The sequence below is a fragment of the Pteropus vampyrus genome, unplaced genomic scaffold, assembly GCF_000151845.1.
Source record: "Pteropus vampyrus isolate Shadow unplaced genomic scaffold, Pvam_2.0 Scaffold215, whole genome shotgun sequence".
Lineage (NCBI taxonomy): Eukaryota > Metazoa > Chordata > Mammalia > Chiroptera > Pteropodidae > Pteropus > Pteropus vampyrus.
In genome coordinates, this window is record NW_011888996.1 from 3,250,514 (window position 1) to 3,271,098 (window position 20,585).

General features: G+C 36.0%; 1 protein-coding gene and 1 pseudogene across 4 annotated transcripts in view; one reads left to right on the top strand and one right to left on the bottom strand.

The window, feature by feature from the left end:
* STK3 (serine/threonine kinase 3) overlaps positions 1–20,585 on the bottom strand; it is a 277,085-nt gene that overhangs the window by 136,731 nt on the left and 119,769 nt on the right. The gene's annotated exons all lie outside the window — the stretch shown is intronic.
* LOC105300611 lies at positions 52–1,058 on the top strand (annotated as a pseudogene).

The window sequence follows — 20,585 nt, forward strand, 5'->3', positions numbered from 1 at the left end:
CATCCTCTTGCACAGAGCCAGCCATGACCCCGAGACACGATAGTGAAGGTCATGGTAAAGGTCAGAGTGAACAGATTTGGCTGTATTGGGTGCTGGTCACCAGGGCTGCTTTTAACTCTGGCGAAGTGGATACTGTTGCCATCGATGACCCTTCATTGACCTCAACTACATGGTCTACATGTTCCAGTATGATTTCACCCACGGCAAGTTCAAAGGCAGAGCCAAAGCTGAGAATGGGAAGCCTCTCATCATTGGAAAGCCCATCACCATCTCCCAAGAGTGAGATCTCACCGGCATCAAATGGGGTGATGCTGGTGCTGAGTATGTTGTGGAGTCCACTGGTGTCTACACTACCTAGCAGAATGCTAGGGCTTACTTGCAGGGTGGAGCTAAGATGGTCATCATTTCTGCCCCTTCTTAGGATGGCCCCCATGTCTGCGACGGATGTGAACCATGAGAAGTATGACAAATCTCTCAACGTTGTCAGTAATGCCTCCTATACCACCAATTGATTGCTCCCCCCACCCCCCGTGGTCAAGGTCATCCGTGACAACTTTGGCATTGTGGAGGGACTCATGACCACAGTCCATGCCATCACTACTATCCAAAAGACTGTGGATGGCCCCTCTGGGAAGTTGTGGCATGATGGCTGAGGAGCTGCCCAGAGCATCATCCCTACTTCTACTGGCACTGCCAAGGCTGTGGTCAAGGTCATCCCTGAGCTAATGAGAAGATTACTGGCATGGCCTTCTATGACCCTAACTCCAAAGTGTTAGTTGTGGATCTGACCTGCCACCTGGAGAAAGCTGCCAAATATGACATAAAGAAAGTGGTGAAGCAGGCATCAAAGAGCCCTGTAAGGGCATCCTGGGCTATACTGAGGACCAGGTTGTTTCCTGCGACTTTAACGGTGACATGTACTCTTCCACCTTCAAATCTGGGGGGCTGGCACTGCTCTCAGTGACAACTTTGTCAAGCTCATTTCCTGATATGACAATGAATTTGGCTTCAGCAACAGGGTGACGGACCATATGGTCTACCTGGCCTCCAAGGAGTAAGAGTCCCCTGGACCACCAGTCCCAGTGAGAGGAAGAGAGGCCCTCAGCTACTAGGGAGTACTTGCCCCAAACTGATCCCCCAACACACTGAGAATCACCTGCCCTCCAAGTTCCATCCCAGACCTCCTGAAGAAGGGGAGGGGCTCAGAGAACCCTACCTTGTCACACACCATCAATAAAGTTCACTGTACCCAGCCAAAAAAAAAAAAAAATCAATAGTATTTATAAATGTTAAGTAAGTTTGGAGATAAGGACTTTTAATGCTTAATTTTTAAATAATACTGGGCATTTTAAATAATATGGTACCTCCTCTGAAAAGGAGTATTATTTGGCTGCTATTTAAAACATAAAATTTTTACCTCAGCTATTTAAATATCTCACCCATAATATGGTATAATATATACTCTACTCTGCATTAGCTATAAAATAAGTACCATATAATAAATATTTACACATTGTAAAAAAATGAAATGTAAGACTATTGTGAATGAATGAATATTGGACCAACAATAAAAGTTTAGAGAAAACGGAAGATTTACTATAAAACATAAATAAAACATATTAAACAACAAGGCTGATTAACTGGCTTGTACAGTCAAAAAACTTAAGGAAAGATAAAATGTTAGAAACAGTTGATACATCTTAGCCAAATTAACCGCATGCAGTATCAAAACAATTTCAGAAGCATGATGAAATCTAGAAGCTAGAAGAAAACTTTCAAAATAAATTACTGTAGAAATAAAAGCAAATTACATCAGAGCTTTAAAAGGCAGAAGGAGAAATCAATACTCCCAACCAAATAATTATCTGGAATGTACTAAAATGTTCCAATACAGAAACAAACAATATGATTACAAAAAGGAGGAAAAAGTAAATTCTATACAAAGATTTATGAAATGTCACTTCCTATAAATTTAACTAAGATTAGAGAAATAAATTAATTCTAATCATTAGCAGTTTTCTCTTACTTGGTAATAGTTTCCAGGACATGAAGTTTACAAGAATATGAAATGCTATTAAAAGATAAAACCACTATATGAAACAGCAGTAATACCTTTACCACAATACAACAATAATTCAAATCAATCCAAAGTAAACCAATAGCACCCATTCCTGTCATACCCAGTCCACTGCTACCATTTGTGGGGCCTAGGGCAAAAAAAGAGAGACCTGTATCCATGGCTTAACTTCCCACCTGACTCATGAACACCCCAGAACACACATCTTAGCCACATTTCAATGGCCCACCACCACCACTAGCCAGCCCTGCAATAGCTGTCTCTTGTCTACCCCTCATGAGGATGATCCCAGAAAAGATGCCTGCACAGGCTCAAGGCCACCTGAACAGGGAATTCTGGGATCTTGGGTACCCAGAGCACGATGTAGGAAAGGACAGCACAGGCTCTGGCATAGGAATGTAGCAGGGCCAGAGCAAGGCCGGAGTAGGAACTTTGTAATGCACAAGCTCTGGGCAAAGACTCTAGTTACCCACGTCTACTACCTACGGTACTAGACCCATGGTCTAGTACCCACGTCTAGTACCTACGGACATGCCAACCTCAAAATTACTGTTTGGAATAAAATCATCCTGACTAGAACAAAAAAAGGATGTCACAGCTGACCATCAAAATGCAAAGACTAGGTTATCACAGAATCTGTGACAATTAATCAAGTAATCAAAACACAGCAAAATGTAAAAAGGTAATGCTGATTATAAACAGCATGTCACTCAATCCACAATCATATCTAATGGAGATTGCAAAACTCAGGCAGATGCTTACACAAAGGCCTATGAACCCAAATGGATACTAAGAACTAGATAAAAGCTGAACAAACAACGGTCAACATAAAGTTCCTGTGACTGAATAAAACAATAAGCTAGTCCTAAAATAACAGAAGTGCCACACAATAAATGAGGCTCTGGCCCCAAAACTGTATAATGTCCAGTACAAATCAATTTAACAAAAATAGGTACTACAGAATGAAATCAATATAAATTACAATCAAAGAAAACTAAAATTAATTAACAAAAGACATATGAAGAACAAAACAAGAAACACAAATGAAAATGTAGAAAATCTGTACTCGGAAACAACAGATCTCAGGAATTCAGTTTGACAATTTAGGAATTAAATGGTGTTTTAGAAGGTAAAAAAAATTTGTCCACATAGTTCTTCAACCTTGCCTAGAAAAAAAGTGCTTTAATCTACTGCTTAGGTCAAACATGAGAGTCAAATAAATAACTCATCAGCATCTACCAAAAATTAATGAAAATGATGAAAATATTCATGTATCAGTTTCTAGTTCCATATTCTTTAAGGAAATCTTAAAATGCACAAGCAACCACCAATGCCAAACACTCAGCCAACTGTTTTCACCACTGGCTACGTATTAGAATCATCCCCGGGACCCAGCTCAAAGAATCTGATCTAGAAAGTGCCTATGTATGTATTTTTTTTAACGCTCTACATGAGTCTAAGATGTAGCCAGGGTCAAATCACTATATGAAGCAAGCAATATGGACCCACAGTATCTACTTCCAAACCGCCACTACTCTTAGAACTTTAGCACTAGTATAAAAAACACACCATTTTTAGAGACCCAGGGTTCATAAATAAAGGGGGGACACTATGAAAATTCATTCAGTAGCCAGCTCCCTAGGCAACACAAACCAGTTTCCTTTACGGCAGAGAGAGAGAGAAAAGCAGGGAGGGAGGGAGAGAGATCGCACTGTTTTGTATTTTACCTAAAATTCCATCAACTAGAAAGCCATTGCCATTTAAAAATTATGTGTAACTTCTGCTTCCAGAAGATGGAGTAGATATACTTTCTCTATCCACTAAGTACAACTAAAATCCACAGACATGATTTATAAGACAAACCTAAGACTCTAAAAGGTAGAAAGAAAGCAGACCAGATAAGGACCTTGAGGCCCAAAAAACATCAGTGGTGAGGTCCTGGTTTGTGTGTTTTGTTTTTTGATTTTCGTTTTTATTTGCTTCATATATCTCAGACATGAAGCTGCAGAAGTCAACAATCAGAAAAAGCCAACAGTACAAATAAAAGGAGCCTCAACAACAGCCTTCTCTCTCTAGCCAAAAGACAAGAAAGGGGGTCAAGTGATAGGGCAGAGTCTCGGCTAGACAGGAGAGCAAACTGTCAAGCTAGAAAATGAGAGGAAAAATAAAGTAAATGGCCTGAGTTGAAGATCAATTAAATTTTAAGAAAGCAAGAAGATAGAAAGATGGGAAATTAGAATCAAAACCTTCTGAGAAGACTGTTAAACACTTTTTCCATTTAGAAAAAAAAAAAAAGTGCGGTTGACATAGGAATGCTGTTTTCTAGGATTTGACATTTTCAGTGATCAAACTACTAAAAATAGAATGCTATAAATAGAATGATGTCATTTGTTTCCAAAGACTATCGATATACTAGAGAGATGTGAAAATAATAATAAAAGCAAGATTTCATGGCAAACTTTGGGGGTAGGGTTAGTACCGTAATCCATGAGTAATCTCAGGGCAAATGGGAAAAGAGTTAAGAATGAAAGTCGGCAGTTACTTCTCATACTTAACACAACAGAAAAACATGAAATAAAAGTAAACAAAACTAAATAGTCCTGATCTGTTACTAACTAAACAGCACATCATTAGACAAGTCAAATTACTTATTGCTAATGTGAGAGTTACTGACAAACCACCCCTGGTTTTTCCTTCATGCCTCTTCTCCTGTCCCTTTCCCAACACACACACACACACACACACACACACACACACACACACACACACACACACACACACACACGCGCGCACACACACACACACACACACACACTCTCCTCTTCATCATTATAGATAAAGATAAAGAAAGGTAGCAAAGAAGGAAAGAAGGGCAAGGATCTGAAAAGCAGGCAGGTTTTCAAAATGACATTTGCCTTGCCCACCTTCAGAGTTCCCTTTTCTCTTCCAACCCCTCCTCTACAAGCCCTAAAACCCAGGCCATTTGCTCCCTGTACCCTCCAGAAAAAGCCCTAAATTCCGTGTTTCTCTTATTTTCCTAACTTTTCTTCTCTCCGTGTCACCCATCAAAACTTTGATTGTTGAGTACGATTCAGTTCAATAATAGAAAGGCAACCTGATTAATCCACTCCATATTAAGGCAAGGATGAATAATAACTCTTACTTATCCTTATACCTCCCAAGGTATTTCACTTATAAATCCAAATAAATCTACTCGGCAAAAATTCAGGCAGAGTGTAAAGGGATAATTCAGGGCAAGGAAATTTGCTTTTCCCCCTGTTCTGAAGTTGTGAAAAAGAAAAAGGAGCATGTGCAGTCGTTTTCCCACAAAGAGCTCCTTTTCAGTACCTCCCTTAAGGGAGAAGTCCATCATTCCTCTAACTTTCCTTAGGCAGTAAACCATAGAAAAGGCACCCGCAGCAGCTGGGAATGCACTCTAATTTAAAGGCATTTTTCAGATGTGCAGGCCTCCAGGCATGCTGGAGTGGGAGACTGAAGACAGCAGAATGGTTACATTAGGAAACTATCGATCCTGAAACATTGTATCATAGCCATCTATCAGGTCAAGGGCATTCTACTAGTAGAACCCTTCGGCCTCAGTTATTTCCTGTGAGAAGTAGAGAAAGAGGGCCCGCAACCTAAAAGCCTGAAGAGAAACCTAAATATAAAGCAAGAAAATAGTCATGGATAGAATGACTTGAATACATGACTACAGAAGAGGTTCCATTAAATAAGAGAAAAAGGAAAAAAGTATCACTGAACAAGAGAAACTCATCCCCTCTCCCCGCAAAAAGGTAAAAATACAACTAAATAACTAAATGCTTGAGAACAGAGATCAGAAAAACTTTAGCTCACATACCAAATCTGGTCAGTCACCTGTCTTGGTGAATAAAGTTTTATTAGAATACAGCCATGCTCATTCTTTTATATACTGTCTATGGCTGCAGAGTTGAGTGGTTGCAACAGAGACCATATGACCTGAAAAGACTAAAATATTTACCATCTGGTCCTATACAGGAAAAGGACCCTGCTTTAGGGGCACATGGGTAAGATGAGGGCTGATATGAGGCCACTGAATTTGGCAATAAGTGATGTCTGATAAATATAAAGAAACAAATTTAAATACATTTAAAAGAAAGTATATGTATAGTAACAAAGTAAAGGCAATGCCCATAAGCTATTCTTTTAAAGCAATATTAACTAGGAAAAGACAAAGACCACATGGGAGCCTATGTGGGAGATGAGAGATTTTCTTGCTCTTACCAAATCTGCTCCTCCTGGAGTCCTTCTCTCTCTTGCAATCACCACCCAATCAGCCTCCCACACTGGAAACTTCAGTCACTTGGTCACCAAATCCAGATGATTATAGCTCCAAATATATTTTATACTCTTGGTTACAATGTTTAGTATACAGCAGATTCTCAATAAATGTTAAATAAAAGAATGTAAGAGTATAGAATGTAGAGAGAAAAGATAGAGAGGAAAACAGAAAAGATTCTGTCTCAGCTCTACGTCTGAATGGCTATGTGGCTTGGACTCAAATCTTAAGAGTATCATTAAAAAACAGAGGTGACAATAGTATTATTTCATTATTTTTAAATCCTTCCAACTTCATTTATCAGTTATTATATAACAGCTTGAGACATAATTCACATACCATACAAAATATATCTATTATCTTACTGCCTCTGAACATCTCTACCTTTACACCACCCTGGTCCAAGTCACCAACATCGCACCTAATCTACTGAAGAAGTAACCTCTTCACTGTTCACCTTACTTCTATCCTTGCCCTGCTACAATCCTTTCTCAGCAAAGAATAAGCCTTTTAAATCATATGTCAGACCATATCAATCCTCTACTCCAAATCCTCCAATGGCTTTCTGTCTCACAGTGGAAGCTAAAGAGCTCACCATGGTTTATGAAGGCTCTAAGTGATGTGATCTTCTGCTATTTGTCTGACTTCATCTTCTACTTCTCTCCCCTTCTTACCAGACATAGAAACTTCCTCACTGTTACTTAAACCAGGGGTCCCCAACCCTCGGACCACGGACTGGTGTCCGTGGCCTGTTAGGAACCAGGCCACACAGCAGGAGGTAAGTGGTAGGCAAGTGAGCAAAGCTTCATCTGTATTTGCAGCCACTCCCCAGCACTAGCATCACCGCCTCAGCTCCACCTCAGATCATCAGGCATTAGATTCTCATCGGAGCACCGGTCCCTGGTGCCAAAAAGTTTGGGGACCACTGACTTAAACACCAAACATACTATCACATCAATTTCTTCTGACTAGAACACTTTTGTGCCAGAAATCTGCATGGATCATTTACTTGGCTCCTATAAATCTCTAATAAAAGTCACCTTATCAGACAAGCTTTTCTTGGCCACCCTATATATAATCACAAATACTCCTATCATGCTATATCCCTCTTATCTAGCTTTATTTTTTCTTTATAGCAGTTATCAGCACCTGATATGTTATAGCTTTATGTGTGTAATTTATTCTCTCCCCTACTATAAGCACCTAAAAGGTTGGGACTTTGTTTCATTCACTGCTATATCCTAGTGCCTAAAATATATCAGAGCAGGCACTCAATAAATATGGGATGAATTAATATGTAACAAACTCAGTCTCTCAGCTTCACTAAGATTTTCAATTTCTAAAAAGAGATTTATTTGTAATGACCCTAATATACCTGCATAGCTTTAAAATTTATAAATCTAGCAAAAAGGCAGATCTGAATAGCTAATGGTAATGCATAAAAATGTAAGCTTGGCCTTCTCAGAAAAGACTTGACAGTAAATGATTAACTAGCAAAAGAATAAAGTATATATGAGAGGTGCCTCCAAGTAAACATGTGAAGAACTTTATAATAAAACTATATAATTAAGCACAGAGAACAAGACTATCGTGCCCAGATTTGCTATCGTTGGCAAAAATCCATGTTAAACTCAGCTTCCCCAATTCCAGATACAAATGGAATTGTGAATCTGGCAACTCACTGGAGAGAAAGACTGAAGTACAATCTGGGTTCACATTAAAGTTACCTCATTCTTCTCAACTTAGATCTGACCCAGAGGAAAATTTTTAACAGATTGTATTGGACTAGTGCCATGCTATACTCAGTAAAGTTCAAAATTAGCATTTTAGATGTTAACCTAAAGGATTTCTATTTTGTTTCCCTAAAATTAAAGTAGACTAAAAATAAAACATGATGAATTATGAGTATGAAATGGATTATTTAAAGAAATATTTTGTCAAAAAGAAAATTATAACACAAGTCTTTCCCTTTTATTTCTTTTGATTTCATTCATGCAGTATCTCACCCAAGGCTGAACACATGGTAGCACTCAAGCTGTTAACTGATAAAAGAGAGAGAATGCTCTTCTATCCTTTCAAGGTTTTTCCAAATTCAGTGACATATAATAGATACATATCCACCTCAACCTTCCTAGTTATTAAAAAATGCAAATAAAAATTATGTACTCAAAATTTTTATGTATATGCATTAACCATTTATTTTATACCTACTGTCACAAACCATTGTATTACACAATGAAGACACAAAACAGAAGTTCCACATGCTGCTGTCGATAAATTCATGATCTAGTGAAAAAGTCAAAGAAACTATAGTAGCGTAAGATCAATACTATGATCTTGGAGTGTACAGGGTGCTAGGGGAGCCCAGAGGGAAAGGTCCCTGGTTAGACTGTGTAGAAGAGAGATGGGAGAAAACGCAGATGGAGAGAAGTAACACTGAGTAGAGGGCAGGGGTAAGAACCTAAAGTATCTACAACTAATAGTAAGGCTTAAAAAAGAGGGACAGATGACTAAAGAGCCAGGCAGAGGCCAGGGTTTTATATAACACCCTAAGAGTTTGGCTCTTAACATAGAGACAAATGAAAGAAATTGCTTTTTAATGGGACGATGTTAAGGGAGTAATATAATCTGTTTCATTTTAGAATGATCAATCTAGCAGTATCATGAAGGATAGTTTGGAGAAAGAGGGGGTGAAACTGAACACTATTAAGACAGGAGACTACAGAAATTCACAAGAAAAATTATGAGGTCTGAAATCAGGAGATAAAGATGCATATGGAAAGAAGGGATTGTATTTGAGAGACAGTAAGGAAGTAACATGGATGGGAACTGGTGAATAAGAACTTGAATTAGCTCAGTGGCAGAGGAGTTGGACAGGAAGGAAAGAAATTGCAAGAAATTTAGGAGGCAGTATCAACAGGACTTTATGACTGATTACTGGTGAAAGATTGAACAGAGGGAGGATGCTCTCCAGATTTTCAATGTGTCAACTGGATGGACCGTAGTGCCATTAACCAAGAGAGAAAATACAAAGGTAAAACAAGCCTGATGGGAAAAGCAGAGAAAATAGATTTGAAGTGTCTCATGACAGCACAGAAAAGATAATTATCTAAGTAGATAACTAGAAAGGAAACTAGAGCTCAAGACACAGATGAAACCCAGGAGATAGAGGTTATCCTAGAAATCAAATGAAGAAAGAGATTTCAGAAAAAGAAAATGGTTACCAATGCCAAACAGAAGTAAAACTGAACAATTTCAGCAGAGTGGTGGGGAAAAAACAGCTAAAGTCTGTTCAGGGGTAAATGGGAGAGAAGTGAGGAAATGGAGACGGCAAGTATCCATCAGTCTTTTCACAGATGGCTCTGAAAGGAGGGTGTGAGGCAGGGCAGCAAGTCAAGAGCAGTATGAGCTCAAAGGAAATTTGTTTTTTAATATACAAAGAACCTAGCCTATAAAGTTCCATAACAGAAAGGAGGTGAGTGATGGGTAGAGGATGGGAGACAAGAAAGAAAGAAGAATGCCCTTCTACTAAAACCAGGAGAGAGAAAAATGAGCCCTTAAAGTTCTGGTGCATAAAAGCCATTTAACCAATATTTTTTTAATGGTAAACATCCTGTGCTTAAGCTATCTTAGCACTATTTTTTAAATATTTTGTTATGTAATTTTTGATGCACTTACATATTACATATAGTAATAATTCTGTTGTATTATAGCTATCCTATGTAGACAATGTATATGGCAAGTCTAAGTAGCTTTACAAAAATTATTTCTTTTAATCCTCATAAAAACACAATGCAGATTATTACTCCATTTTGCATATCAGAAAACAGAGGCAATAGAGAGGTTAAATAATTTGTCCTTGAATATTCAGCAAAGAAAGGATAGAGCTGGAAAATGAACCCAAACAGTGTAATTCTAAAACTGATGTTCTTAATCATAAAGCTATATTGCCTCTCTACAGATACAGATACGGAATATTTTTGGTTCACTAAATTAATCTAAAGACAACATATTTTCTATAAGAAAATATTCTTAATTTTAGAATAGGAGTAGGAGAAAACGAGTTTACTGATCAGAAACTCAATAAACTATTTTTAATATAATAAAATCTAGAGGATTAATAATATGTTATTAGAACATCTTACCCCTTAACATCACTAAACACAATTTTCTCATTTGTAAAAATACATACATATAGCAAAGTTTCTTTGATACGATGTATCAGAATTCCTTGGAAGCTTGTTAAAAATGCAGATTGCTGAACCCCAGCCAATGAGTTTCAGATTCAATAGGCCTGAAATGGGGCCCAAGAACTTGCATGTCTAACAAGTGCTCAGAAGATCCTGATACTGCTGGTCTAGGGACCACATCTTGAGAGCAACTACCTTACAGTAACTCTATAAGGATTAAGTGAGATAAATATTAAAGCTCATGGTATATGGTAAGCAATAAGTGCTATCTGCAATTATTAATTATAATAAAATATGATAATGAAGAGAATTACTATTATCTATATAATTACTTAATTTTTATATCAATTTTTACTCAAAGACAATAAAAAATGGACATATCATTTTAGGTCACAATAATCCACTTGCCAGCTCTATCTGGCTCTGGTGTATTTCTTCCACACTACTTGCAAAACAGACTTTCTAAAATATAAATCTGCAGTGCATATCAGCCCCTACTTCAAACCAGTCTTTCCCCAACACATACAAAATAAAGTACAAACTTCTTGGCATGGCTTACAGATAGATCCCTTTGCCTATGAGCCATTGTCTAATTACTCATCTTTCAATATGTTTTTAGAACATTACCTATTCTTTGAAGGTTTCTCTAATAAAACTCACTCTAATAAAGCCACACATTCCTTCCATGATTCCAGAGTACCTCTAAAATAGTAAAAGAACAACAATGATCTAATATCAACCAACATTTGTAGGGCATTTCCCAAGGATTTTACATTAATCATTTCATTTAATCCTCATAACAACTCAGGATAAAGACTATAATTATTCTCACTTTACATATGGAAAAAAATGAGATATGGAGAGGTCAAATTTGCCCTAGGTGATAAAACCAGCAAATACAAGAGCCAGGATTCTACCATTGCAATTACACTATATTAACAATTACTAGATTGTTCAGTACGTGATTGTTGTTTAAATAATAGATTTTTTAATTAAATACTAATCAAAATAATTTCCTTATTCATTTTTACATAATTTAACTAATATTTATTGCCTATTATATGCCAGGCATTATATTAGGAACTGAAGAATACCAGATATAAAAGGCAAGACCCAGTGCTTGCTCCCTTGAGATATGCAATCTAGTGCGGAGGACAGACATCGAACAAAACGAAATCACAAACATTTCAATAAATAAACATTAAAGACAAAAAGTACAAAGTTCTCTGAAATTATGATAGGAAAACCTAACCCGTCTACAGCTATTGTCCTTGACCTTCAGTAGCCTCCTAATATAAGCATGTAAATTATGCAGAATATGAATTTCAGATTGCCAAGTAACTCCATTTTAAAATGACACTTTCAAAATCAAATTAAGTGATTAAATCGTAAGATCGAAGTCACATGGTTAAAATTTTAAACATATGATTAAAATGACATCAAAATTCTTCAGCTCTTTTTTCCCTTGGCAAATGTAGCTCTTGCCTCTCTGAAACAGAATGTAATAAATATAAACTATAAAAAAATTAATAAAATAGCATTTGAAGGGGCCTTGCAATATTAGTCATGATAAAAGCAAAATAATATGCCAAGTTCCTGACAACCCTAGTAGTGCAGGAAAGTACTTTCGTTTTGGACAATGCTAACTTGCTAAGATTAAAGAGGAATTAGATCCATGACTTAATATACTTCATTTGTAACATTTAAAAAAAAAAAAAACTTCTTTCATAGTAAATTTCAAAGGGAAACCAATATTTTTTTATAGGGGAAAAATGCCTAAAAGTCCAAATACTGATCTTACAAAAAGACATGAAAGGTAAAATCAAGTATGAACCAGGTCTGGATCCCCATATCTTCAGTTTCTATTTATCAAACAGAAAAATCTTTCCAACTTTCTCTTTTCCTGTATAAGACCAAAACTATGCGATATTCTGTTTGTATTACAATTACACTAATTCAATGCAGGTCACTTGCTTTTTACTGAGTCCAGATGACATTCGGTAAACTAAACATGGGCCAATTAGTTAAGGGGGCAGGGGGGAGGGGGGAGAGGATGGGATAGGAGAAGAGAGGATGGCAGGGGAGGGGACAGCAGGAAAGGGAAGGTGAGAGAAGGAAAAAAAGAGAGAAGAACACACTGATGCCTTTGGGTAGGTCACACAGTGGCTACAGAACATGAGGCCTGAGCTTCATTCTGGGCAACACTACCAACACCCTAAACTTAATGACTAGCATTTTTCATTCCTTTCAGATTTCTCACACTTGGAAATTTTAATTTAAGTACATTTTCTGGTGAAAGTGAGGACAGCACTCCTGCATGGGAATGGTTTTCCCCACCAGCTCAAATGTCTTATTCTGGAGCTGCTAACATGGAGTATGCATATTGCCTAAAAATGTAAGATTCTTTTAAAATCAATTTTTTTTATTTATCACAGTTATAAATTAGTAAATAAAACTTTTGATTTAGTTGATACATGCATGCATAAAAAGAGTATTTGTAATCCTAAATCAATCTAAACTATTACGTGATAGGAAAAAATACTCATAACTAAAGAAGTAATAATTTTTTAATACCTTATTAGGAGTTGGCGCTCATCATTTTCTTATAGTCTATTATGTAGAGATTTGTTTTATTATTTCTTTTGCACTCTACTCACTAATATATATATATATGTTAAAAAACAAAAAGCTTATGTAAGTTAAAATTTACATAAAATACTTTGAAATCAGATTGCACTCTTACAAAAAAACTCAATTCCTCGCTACATTTACACTTTATGAATAGCAAGTATTTTAAATTAAAAACTATTCATTCACCATTATAAAAATAGAAGTCTCTAAAGGTTTAAATTAGCCTGATTTTTAAAACTGTATTTATTTTTAGCCTGATTTTTTTTTTTAACTTGTATAAATTTAACTGAAGAATATTATGTTCCTGCAAGTGTTCATAAATACGAAGATACAGTAATGGAGATGGAAATTATTTACTCTAAAAATCCTGACTGCATGACTGTTAAATCACTTACATACGGCTAAATGATCTACAAGGAGGCAGGGAAGTCCTGAAATTGTGTACTCAGATCCATTTTCAACTACTGCACAGGTGACACAATCAATCAAGTCATTACTGAAACAGAATGGGAATAGAAGGCATTTAATGAGTAAAGGTGGTTTCTTTAGATAAAATGAAAAACCAGACCATCATCATCCTGTATTAAAAAGTAGCCAACAGCTATAGATTAAAGAGCATTTTCTACCATCTGTGGTATTCAGTAATGTGGGTCTAACTTTGAACACTATACTAAATTCAACATCTAGAATAATACAGAAAAAAAGCTAATATATATAAAAAATAATTCAGTAATAACAAATCCACAAAGTTTCTTTAACAAAGTTGATATTCTCTGCAGTGGTTAGCTGGTGATTAAGAAGGAAAAAACAGCAGCACTGTCTCTAGCACAGAACTATAAAAGGCAGGCAAGGGACCAAGCCACCCTGAGGGAAGAGCTCACACAGGTGATGGGTGCTGTGTTGGTGAAGGAGGCATATGTGGCCCCACGTATGGGTTAATGGAGTGCTAGCCATCTAGTACAATTGATGAGATCAGGAAAAGCATAAGGAAGGAAATATCTCAAACTGAACTACATAAAAAGGAATATATCCTAGAACATATCTTTAAAGCGTCTACCTTTTTAAAACTTTTGACAATAGAGAATGCTATCAGAAATTTACTCAATGTAAGTGCTTCTTATTCTAAAGAAATGCAATTTTAAGTGCCCTGGAACATAAACATTAACACAAAATAGGCCTACAATGTTTATTCATTCACTTTATGTCAGTTAAGTCAAATCTACATATTATCCACAAAATACTACAATATGTCTATGAGCGACCCTAAATCACATTAACTTTTCTGCATATAGAATTGTCAACCAAAACCCCTAAATGCTTTTAATATTGATGATGTTAATCCATGTCTCTGCCCAAGACTGACTGCCCTACCTATCTTCTTTCTCTGGGAGTAAGGCTAGGAAACTATTCAAACCTAATATATGTTTAATTTTATCTTCCTGGATACAACCTATTGCTTCATCCTGCAAGATTTTCCGTATTCTGCCATTTAATAACATTTACTATCCCTCATTTCTTCTTTATATCTGCAAATTTGAAAAACATGCTTTCTTTATCTTAACTCGAGTCATTTATTAAAAATGCTCAACCTCTGAGAGAAACAAGTAGAAACTCAACAGCTTACTTCATGTATCTACTTACAACAAGTGAGGGAAGATTGCATAAAATACCAGATTATGAACTAAACTTGGGAAACCGGTTATATACTGGCACTGGGGAAAGAGAACGGTGGTCCAAACAAAGTAATAACAGCAGGCATCTACTACAGCTATTCATATTAAGAAGAAATTAAGATTATCATGAGGCAAAGGAGTGGAAGAGAACAACACCAGCAAAGATAGAGGCAGTAGTGAGTTTAGAATGTGAGAATAGCCTGAATACTTCTGAACAGAAAACCAGTATAAATAAATTAGGCAAGATACATCTACGCTATTAAACTAAACATTTTAAACTCTGTCAGATAGACTAAAAAGTTGAATGGAGCACAGAAGGGGTAGAAAAAAGTCAGTCTCATTCAAATATTCACAGGAGAATCCACACTCATCCTTAAAGCAAAAAGCACCACTCCCCAAACCTTGGAAATAACATACAATTAAATGTTGGTTCTGTAAAAATCTTATTTAAAGTAATGCAGTAGTTTCCCCCTATCCATGGAAGATACATTCCAAAACCCCAGTGGATGCCTGCAACTGCAGATAGCACCAAACCCTATACAGCTGGCCCTTGAACAACGCGGGTTTACCTATAGCAGATTTTTTTCAATAAATACCTGTACTGTTTTCAATTCAAGGTTGGGAGTCCGAGAATGTGGAGAGCTGACTGTATGCACTGATCTACAACACTTTATATAGAGGACTTGAGCATCCACAAATTTTGGTATCTATGGGGGTCCTGAAACCAGACCCCCACAGATAAAGAGGAATAACTGTAGTAAAGTTTTGGGGGGCGTGTCAAAAGTTATACATGGACTTTCGATTGTGCAGGGTGTTGACACCCCTAACTTCTGTGTTGTTGAAGGGTCAACTGTACATACTATGTTTTTTCCCATACATACATACCTATGATGAAGTTTAATTTATAAATTAGGTACAGTAAAAGATTAACAAAATATTACAGAACAATATACTGTAATGAAAGTTATATGAATGTGGCATGTCTGTCTCTGTGTCTGTGTCGCCCCCTCTCTCCTGTTCCCCACCTCCATACACTGTGCAAAGGAATGATTCAGTACGGCTACATCGGAAAGAGCTACATCTCAGTACGGCTACATCGAAAAGAGCTACTCTGAACAGCGCAAAATTTAAAACGTATGAATTCTTTATTTCTGGAATTTTCATTTAATATTTAGGACCACGGTTGACCGTGGGTAACTGAAATTGAGGTAAGTGAAACTAGATAAGGGCGGACTATGCAATTATATTTTTAGAAAAGAGTAAATGTTTTAAACATTAAATAAAAAATTAACAATAGATAAAATAAGCTATGGTCCAAATTATAATACTGTACATTATGGGAAAGAGTTATTGTTATAACATCTATGCATATAGCTGTAAAACAGTTATGCTAGTCTGTAGAAATATTCTAAAAATCACAATACAGATATTAATCCTCCTAAAATAGATGGGGTTTTAAAATGTAATACTATAATTGCATTTCGAACTTAAGATCTGTTCAGTTCCTCTGTTGAAAATGACATGACACTCTGAATGCTTTATTTTAGCAACGGATTTTTAGACTTTCACATAAATTTTCATGTTTACTACTTTCAATCAGCTGCGTGACTGCTAACGTTTGAGGAAATTTGCTTTTTCGTTTCTTCATTTGCTTCTCAAAACCAGAGGTATGTAATGGCTCTTTATGCTTCTAGAACTAGGTTTGATATATTTTTAAGTGTTTTTCATGTTAACTAAAGATTTATTAACTTTACATAGCAAGGAATAAAGTAAGATATACCTGTCTTCAATTTCCAAATTTTGGTTTCTCATCTTAGTGGGGAAAGCCCCCAGCTGAGAGGGCTTTCAAAACTTCAAAAATTCTTGGCAGTCTTTCTTCTTCTAAGTTTTCCTAGGTTATTCCATATTCTTTTTATTCAAAATTGTAGCAAAGTTTCAAGGAAGGTATTCCTTTGTGGTTCTACAATCTAGTGAAAAAATGCAATATTTAACGATGCACGAATGAAGCATTCCTAGAACTCATTTCTACAACTTTAGATTTATTCTCGATCTATTTTACAATACCATTCTTCCTATAAAAATATTATCTTCAAAATTTTCATTTTTACCAATAAACATTATAACTTACAACCTGCATTTATTATTAAGGTATCAAATTAAAAACCCAAAGCACCTCCTTGAAAGGAATATTCCAATATAATTTACTTCAGTTAATTATTCTTGGTTAATTGCTCATGTTTCCCTGTCTATAAATATACTATACCTAACAAATTCCTATATAAACATGTTAAAATTGTCAAGCTTTTAAATATTTTATTCTCAGAAAGAAAATGAAGTTTAACCATAAAATCTATTTTCTAGCTCACTGAAAAAAACATGAAACCAAAAGGATGATCAAACTACTTACCAATCTTAAATATTTAAGAGCAATACTACGAATTTAGTCTCATGACTTTCCTAATATATTTCCTAATTTCTTTCACTTATTACTTTATAGTGTGCAACTCACAAACTTTGCAGCATTATACCTTTCCTTACTTGATGACTACTAACACAAAATGTTTATATATTACTTAATCACAGACCGGTTGAATCTGTAAAATATTTAAGTCTTTAATTTCCATTTTTCTCTCCTGCTAACTGACTACTGACCACTTCACTCTCTACTTACCTAAAGATCTAACCTGGCTAATTAGTGCCTGTTCTCCAAATCAGGAGCTACTCTAAAGCAAAGCTGTCAGCTGACTGCATGTTCTGTTGGAGCTTATCTACTAATATAAGTGTCAATTCTAGACCACTTTGTCAAATCTGCCCCCATCTAATACCAGAAGGATATTCTTAAATATTAAAGTTCTATCTTTGGAATACAAGATTCTTTTATTCAACAAATATTTATTAAGTAACTACTATGTGCCCAACACCATTCTAGTGCTTAACATACATTGATGAATGAAAGAAATAAAAAATGCCTGCCCTCATGGAGTTTACACTAGTGGTACCAATTTACCATCTTTGAACTCCACACAAAGAACACAGGGCTGAAGACATTGTCCCTTCCTTAAAGAGTATTTGATCTAATTATGGCAGCAACAACAAACCGTCAATACATGTATCAAAAAAAAAGTTAAAATACAAACATGTAAATGGTAACAAAAGCATATACAAAGTACGTGTGGAGACATAACTGAGTAGAGTACCACCCAAGCTACAATTCTCTCTGCCTACATCAACCAAATATAGACATTTCATCTTGAGAACAGGAGTTCCTCAGGACAACAAAACTTTACATCTAACTCTATGGTATCTCTTCCAGAGGTTGGCGACACAAGGTGCTACCTTACCTGACCTTCATAATCTATGTCCCACTACAGGTAAGAAAACTGAAGGTTAAAGAGATTATGTAATTTGCCCAAGATTTGGGCTACAGTAGAAACCAAATCTGTGTTACACAAAATCAGGGGTCTGAACAGAATATCAGAGATCTTTTCACTACATTTCATAGTCTTACTCCCATCGAGAGTCTAATATGGAGGGATATTAATTCCTCTTGTGGTTATTTTTAACCATCTTATATACAGATACATATGTGAACTAATCTAAAACAGTTTTCGTCCCTGTAGAAAATAGGATCACAAAAGATCAGGGAGGGAAGGGATGGGGAGGGGAAGGAAGTGGGAAAGAGGGAGAGGAGCGGGGAGAGAGAGGCAGAAAGGGAGAAAGGCAGAGAGGGAAAGCGAGAGATGGGGGAGGGGGATGGAGAAAGGAAGAAAGGCAGGGAGGGAGAAGAGGGAGGGAGATAAGGAAGAGAGAGAAGAGAAAGAGGGAGGGAGAGAGCACAAGTGAGTGAGCACAAAATCTCAAATACAATGCTATCCAAAACTGTTTAAATTGACTCCATACTGTCTTATGTCTATAGAGGCAAGTACATAGCTATTTGACTGACATTATTTCAAATAGCACGATTAAAGAAAAAAAATAAGCATATCTTGAAATCTTTGCAGCAATTGCATTACCTGAATGACTTCATCTTCTATCACTGTCCTTTTGGCTCACTCCAGCCACACTGGCTTCTTAATTAAGACTCAAAGAGCCAAGCATCCCATCTCAGACTGTACTCTCTGTTCCCTCACCCCAGACATCCACATGGCTTGCTTGCTCCTTTGAGTCCTTCAGGCCTTTTCTTAAATGTCTCTTTCTTACAAGACCTCTCCTACTGTATTTAAAAGATTAGCATTTTTCAAAGTGATAATCACTGCCTAATACCATATATTATTCTTATTTGTTTCATTTATTATCTAATCCAACTGGAATGTAAATACCGTAAAGACAGGCATTTTTGTTTTATTCAGTGCTTTATCTCATGCTCATAGAACAGTGCCTCGCACTCAATAAATATTTGTTGAATGAATAAATGAACATTTTTATTAGAGCCTAAAGAGAACTGAGTTAGATTGTATCGCTGCTATAGAATTTAATAATGGCTTCTTCAAAAGTATTGTTCTATATCATTTGGTACATACTGAACCTCCCTATCTTGTAAAATATTTACCTCCTTATTCTGGTTAACAATCTTTTTTCACTGCTTTTTAGAAGTTTAACACAAAGAAAAATCAAAAACTTTGTAAAAGTCAACGTTTGAATGAAACTAAACTTGTACAGACACTTCTGTTAGCTCTCATTTCCAAAATCTGTTCTTAATAAACATATAATCTTTTGGAAGAGACATTCATAGATTAAGAGTTTCTTTGATGGCATCCCTTATATGAAATGAATATCATCAACCATTATATTGAATGTGTTTACTATTTCTAAATCATTAGAAAAGCTTCTGAGAAAATGGAGCTCCTTGTGCTGTAGAGAGACCTTCTGTGACTAAGTATTTTTTATAAAATATTCACATGAATAAAGCATCTCAAATGCAATAAGAATTACAATGCCACATCATACTTAAGCTTTAAACTATCCATGTCATTTATGTTTAACAACGAATCTCTTATCCAAACTATTATTTAAAAATCTTTTTTTTCCTCAACTTTGTCTCCTAAGGTAAATGAAGGCATATGATAACCTCCTTGGCCATTATATAACTTTATATTATATCAATTAAATAATTAACTGATATCAGCATCTTTTAATACCATCCCTACACATTTAGAAAAATGTAAATAACCTAGAGATCAAAATACACAGTAAGACCGTAAGGAACAACAGTTTTTCATTGCCACTTTTCTTTATATAAACACTGAATGCAATTCTATGGAAGTATGGCTCCACATACTAAGATGAGGATTATGTCTGTTTACATGTGTTTCTTTCCTGCTCTATATTATACTGGGACCTGTGTGTACCTCTGTGGTTAAGATTTACTGCATGTTCATATTAAACTCCCATTTCCAACATTTAAACACACAGCCACAAAGACCAATTACAATAGTTATTAGTACAAGCCTTGGTGTACTGAAGATTTGAGAATTCAAAAAATTAGAATTGATTGTTTAAGGACAATTACAGGTACTGAGATTATTTAAAATATTTTAATTTTTGTTTTGCTCTGTTGAACCAGACAGTCTCATTTAAACAGCAGAACCAGATTTAAATATCAACTTCTAATCAAAAAACTCACCACTAATGTCTTAGCAGAGTGGCCGTTCTCTTACTCATTAAGAGTCTTTTAAAGGTGTGATGACTCTGGAAGC